Genomic DNA, 4,242 nt, shown 5'->3' on the forward strand with positions numbered 1-4,242 from the left:
GGACTCCAACGTGCTCACTATGGAGCCTTTGTCTCCCTGGTGCTGTCTTGGAAGAGGCAAGCTGCTGCAAGCCCGTTTTCTAAGCTATACCCGAGGTTTGATTTATGGAGGTATGACCCGCTGATGATGTGGAGAGGCTGAGGCCATTGGAAGAAATCTCCCATTGTGTAGATTCTCTGAGGGAAGAGGGCAGGCCCTGTTATACCCCACAGGGCCCCACAGAGCTCAGGGAGGGAAGGGGGAAGGAGGCAGGCTCAGGCCAGAGCCTCTCTTGGGGCCTCCCAACCGAGGAATGAACAGCTTAGGCTAGTGTGAATCGTTTCGGTTTGCCTTGGTGCTGTCACCTGGTGTCTTCCTTTGCCGGATACCTGTCCCTGGTTGAGTTAGGATGGGGGACCTCTAGCTTCTTGTGTGACACTCAGGTAGGGAGGCAGCTGGGGCTACTTGCCTGGGATGGGTTGGTTTACAAATGAAAGGTGTGCTCCTGGGCAAGTTATTATGTCCGGGAATCAGCACTGGGAGAGGCAGTCCCTGCCCAGGCCTGGAAGGGCTCCAGGGTATCGAGAATATAGAAAATATAGTTACGGGTGCCACAGTGACTCAGTCAGGTGAAAATCTGACTCGGTTTCAGATCAGGTCATGATCACGAGGTCGTGGGATTGAGCCCCACATCAGGCTGCCCGCTCAATGCGGAGGCCACCGGAGGCTCTCGCTCTCCCTCGGTCCCTCCTGCCTGTGCTCTCTCTCAAATAAATAAATAAGTCCAGCCCCCAAAAAAGAAAGAAGGAAAATAGAGTTAACATCGTTGGCCCTGTGCGGGACGGATGCCCAGTGGACAAATATATTTGTAGAAAACAGAGTCAGGACAATCCTATAGCTTCAAGGAAATGAATTTTACCAACAGGCTGGGGACTTCAGAAGCAGAGGCTCTGATGGGAGCCCGTCCTGGGTGATGCACTGGGGGGCCCCTGAGCAGAGGACCCCCTAACTCATGCCCTGACTCCTGATCCCCAGAAACTGAGGGATAATAAACATATTATTTAAAGCTGCTGACTTTGTGGTGATTTGTTCAGCAGCAACACGGAAGTGAACCACTGGTCAAAATAAGCACAGGACGGAAATCATCCTGAAATACTTAACTTAAGGATATATAAACAATTTGAACTTTCTTGTCATCGATGGCACGGGGTAATCTGATTCAGAGACCCAGAGAGCGTATATTTTCAAGTTTTAAACATGGATTCGCTGGGGATGAAGACCATCGAGACCAGAGTTTGGTCTGGGGCAGGACTGGTCAGGCGGGAAAGGCCGTCAGCTGGAAGCAGACAGACCCCAGAGCAGGGGCAAGGTGAAGGGGCCAGATCCAGCAAACGTAGTGAGGAGTCAGGGCAATCGCTTTGCAGGCAGCCTGCAGGCCCAGAGGATGTGGTCCTTGGCCAGTCTCACCGGGCTTCAGAGGTAGACTCAAGTCCTGGGGACAGCCGTGGAGGTCTGCAGCAGAGAGCCTGACGTGAGAATCCACACGGAGACCCACACACTGGAGAGGGACTCAGAATAACAAGAGCCCAGTTACAGAAACCAATGTACAAGTTCGGGGAGAAGGGAGGCTCTGCCTTTGTGAGCAACTTTCTCCTCTTTGCCTCAGTTTCCAGCTCCGTGAAATGGGGCCATGGCATCACCTCTCAGTGAGGGAGTTATCTGCCATCACCCTCTCTTAAGACACTAAAGAACTGGAAAGCAGCAACGTGATAGTCTGGGGTTGATCCATTCAGCAATGGGAGGGTCTTGAAGAGCGAATGTCTTGATCAGCCTTGATAAGTAAGCTTCTTTAATTGGTTAATGGTCATATCTTCCTGGAGCAAGTATTTCCTAGAATAAACAACTGAGTGATTTATGTCTGGTTCCAGTATTTGCACAGAAAAAGGAAGTAGCGTAGCCCTTTGAGGGAAGATCATGTTCTCAAAGGATTAAATCGAATAATGTGAAACAAACTCTGAGCTTAATTCCTGGTACACAGTAGGTGCTCAATAAATGTAGCTGTCCACATAATTAGCAACAAGGCTGACTTGATGTGACTCACTGTGGCCTTAAGTCTAGTGGAACTTTTTTTTACACTAATTTATACATTTTTAATTGGTTGCATATATTAATGTACTATAAGATTCTTTTCTAAGAAGGATTACATAATAAATGGAGACTATAAAAAATCTGATCAGTTAAAAGTAAGAAGCATTAACAGATAAATGCAAAACTCAGTCTGATCAGGCTGGGTGTGAGCCTATAATGAAGCATGGGGCACCAGCCTTCCCAAGTGGTAGCCTTCACAGGGGCGGGGGTGGGGATAGGGGGTAAAGAGACCATAAGACCATTAAAAAAATCAGATAACTGATTAAACACAGATTAACGTAAGCAGTTCCCTCTCTCCAGTGGACGGAAAGAGTAAGCTTCCGATGCCGACTCCACACCAGAACGATTTCTACGGCTTGCCTGTCCTGCCGCCGTAAGAGGGCTGGTGGGGTGGGTGGGCAGACCCCGATGGACGCATCACAGGCCTGGGCTGACTCTGTCTGCTTGTGTCAGGGCTCTGTGTGTGTGTGTGTGAGGGTGTGCTCGATGGGATTTCTTTAGGCAGCCGGATTCGAGAGATGACTTTATGTTTTGTTTGGAAGAGGAGAGGGGCTTGTGTTGGAAGGCCTAAGTGTGTTCTCTGTTTGAGAAGGACTCTGCCCTGCCCTCATGGCCCCTTCAGCACCTGCAGCTCTCCATGCTCTCCACGGAGGCCTTGGCCTGGCCACTCTTGTCCAGTGTGATGGGCTCAGGGAATTCACTCTACAGCTCTACCTCTGTTTCCCGTGTAAGTACATTCCGTGCAATTGTCTGGAATGCCAGCTCCACACTGATGGCCTCCTGGGCACTGGTCTTGAAGTAGGGAATGTTTTTGCTGTCACACCAGACCTGTGCCCGCTTTGTGGCCACTTGTCTGTTTTCAAGGTCAATCTTGTTTCCCAACACAATGAAGGGGAAGTTTCCGGGATTCCGGGGACTGGCCTGGATGAGAATTCATCTCTCTAGCTGTGGAGAGTTTTGAAGGTGTTGGGGGCAGTAACATCAAACTCCAGAACGCAGCAGTCTGCGCCTCTGTGGAAGGCCACACTGAGGGGCTGGAGCCGCTCCCGGCCTGCTGTGTCCCAGATCTGCTTCGTAACTAGTCTGTCATCCACCATCACCTCCTTTGTCAGAAAGTTTGTTCCTGTCGTAGCTTTGTACTGATTACTGAATTTCTTTTTCACATACTGGTTCATGAGTGATGTCTTACCAACTCCAGAATCTCCCAGGATGATAACCTTCAGCAACACTTTCTTTCTAGAGGTCATTCGTCAAATGCAGCCACTCCACTGGGACTCCGGGCCGGGCGTGTTGCTAGGGCTCTTGCCGAAGAGGAAGTACAAGGGAGGACAGGGGCTGAGCAGAAGTCCAAGTTCTGGCTCCAGCAGACTCCTCGGCACTTCCCAAGCCTTCAACATCTAGTGGACCTTTTAATTTGTTGCACTAAGGAGGGTTGACACTAACTTGCTTTGTGGCAAGATACCATAAGGGAGGTAGTCACCCTCAGCACCTGCCACTCACTAGCATTTCTTGTCCACGTCCTCTGTCTTTAGGACTAACGTGCATCAGGCCCACGTTGGACTTTGGCCCTCTCACCTCCCCTCTACCACAGCTCTGTGATGCCAGCCAGAGAAAACCCTCTGCTTTAGGGTCTTATAATGGGTTGAAGTGTGTCCCATCTTCCACAAAAGTTGTTAAACCCCATTACCTGTGGATGAGACCTTACGTGAAAATAGGACTTCCGCAGATGATTGAGTTAAGATGGAGGTCATAGGGCAGGCTCTGATTCAATACAATGAGAGTCCTTACAAGAAAAGGGCATTTAGACACAGACACACAAGCAGAATGCCACGTGAACATGAAGTCAGAGATTGGGGGAGGGCCTCAACAAGCCGAAGAACGCCAAGGATGGCCAGCAGCCACCACAAGCTAGCTAGAAGCCTGCAAGAGGTCCTTTCGAGCCTCAGAGGATCCAGGCCGTGGACCCCTTGATCTCAGACTCACGGTCCAGAGCTATGAGAGAAAGCATTCCTGTTATTAAAGTCACCCAGGAGGTTGTGCTTTGTTATGGCACATTTAGGGCCTACACTGGGCCCCTCTGAATAATCCACGATAACCCCCTTGGGTCATTAAAAT

The 4,242-nt window shown here is 50.0% G+C and overlaps 1 pseudogene across 1 annotated transcript; it reads right to left on the bottom strand.

The window, feature by feature from the left end:
- Positions 1 to 2,745: 2,745 nt before the first annotated feature.
- Positions 2,746 to 3,374, bottom strand: LOC308343380 (ras-related protein Rab-7a-like; annotated as a pseudogene). The gene has a single exon. The product of its transcript is annotated as a ras-related protein Rab-7a-like (transcript).
- Between the last annotated feature and the right edge of the window lie 868 nt (positions 3,375 to 4,242).

The sequence above is a fragment of the Martes martes genome (assembly GCF_963455335.1).
Source record: "Martes martes genome assembly, chromosome: 5".
NCBI lineage: Eukaryota > Metazoa > Chordata > Mammalia > Carnivora > Mustelidae > Martes > Martes martes.